Here is a 1583-nt window from a genome sequence, read left to right as displayed (position 1 = left end):
TTTTAGTCTGATAAAAGTATTCTATGCATAAACAGACACTGCATATTTTGGACTAGACATCATATTTTTAAGCAGATAAAATTGGACTGATGAATCCTGACAACATTCAGAGCATATTCTTGAGGTCACAGGAACAGAACAGAGCTGGCAGCTCTTTAAGAACACCCTTCTGAGAGGCACAAGAACTCTCAATACCCAAGCAGAAGTAACTGAGCAGAGGAGGTAGGTGACTGGCATGGCTGAGCAAGGACTTGAAGCTTAAACTAAGGGAAAAGGGAAATGTACAGGAAGTGGAAGCAAGATTGCATAGCCTGGGAAGAATATAGGGACATTGTACACATATGTAGAAATAAGACTAGGAAAGCCAAGGCACAGTTAGAGCTGATTTTGGCGAGGGATGTGAAAAAATAACAAGAGGTTCTTCAGGTACATAAGCAGGATGAGACAGATCAAAGAGCGTGTTCCCCCTCTGATAAATGAGGATGGAGAACTGACTTCCTCAGACATGGAAAAACGGGGGTACTCAATAACTGCTTTGCCTCAGTCTTCACTGGTGCTCAGGCTCCTCCCCATGTCTGCCAGGACTGTGAAGTTCTAGGTGTGGGTGAGAGGAGTGGATTCCTTCCCACTGTAACAGTGGATGAGACCTCCTCATGAAACTGAATGTATATAAGTCCATGGGTGCAGACAAAATTCATCCTAGGGTTCTGAGGGAGATGGCTGATGTGGTTGCCTATAGAGACATACTTGGTTAGTGGAGGACATGACTACATGAGCCTAGACTAAGGCCTACATGCTGTGGTGTGTGTTATACTGACAGTGGTCAGTCATAGTCCTTGACAGAGTCAGCAAGAATAGGGAGATGCATAAGCAGAAAAAGAGCTGCATTAGCAAAAGAGTAAAAAGTTACACTTCAGGGTGAGATAAGAAGTTGCTTATTGCCAACGAATCAGAGTAGAAACTTAGGTGTGTGCTTGCCTTATGCCATCCACATACTAACCAATTGATTATGGAGGCGTTATGCGTGATTCACACCTGCATCCAATCAGAAGTATGCTTTGTATTATTTAAGAATTGTATTTTTTCCAATAAACTATCACTGTTATCACTTTCATAAAGTGCCAGAGTCCGTTCTTTTTCTCCTTTCAGTTGCCGAGACGTTCTCCCTCATATTTGAAAAATCATGGCTTCCGGTGAAATCCCCAGTGACTGGAAAAAGGGAAACATTACTCCCATTTTTAAAAAAAGGGATAAAGGGTGTCCTGGGGAACTACAAGCCGGTGAGCCTCTGTCATGGTTTCATGATTTTTCATTATCGGTATTCCACATCATAACATCATGCAATGTACTGGGGGTTTGACTGCTGATGCTCAAGTTCCGGGTGCCTGTCCAGCGGAGAAGAGCAGCTACGTTTCCCCAGGGGGCTTTGCGGTCAGCGAGGAGATATAACTCCCGGCAAGGTCACCTGATGCTCTCTTCTCTGCCTGCGCTGCTTCGCTTGCGCTTCTCCTGCCTGCGCTGCTTCGCTTGCGCTTCTCGCCTGCGCTTCTCTGCCTGCGCTTCTCATCTCAGCGTTGTGGTAA

This window comes from Meleagris gallopavo, chromosome 1, assembly GCF_000146605.3.
Source record: "Meleagris gallopavo isolate NT-WF06-2002-E0010 breed Aviagen turkey brand Nicholas breeding stock chromosome 1, Turkey_5.1, whole genome shotgun sequence".
NCBI lineage: Eukaryota > Metazoa > Chordata > Aves > Galliformes > Phasianidae > Meleagris > Meleagris gallopavo.
This window is presented reverse-complemented; position numbering follows the sequence as displayed.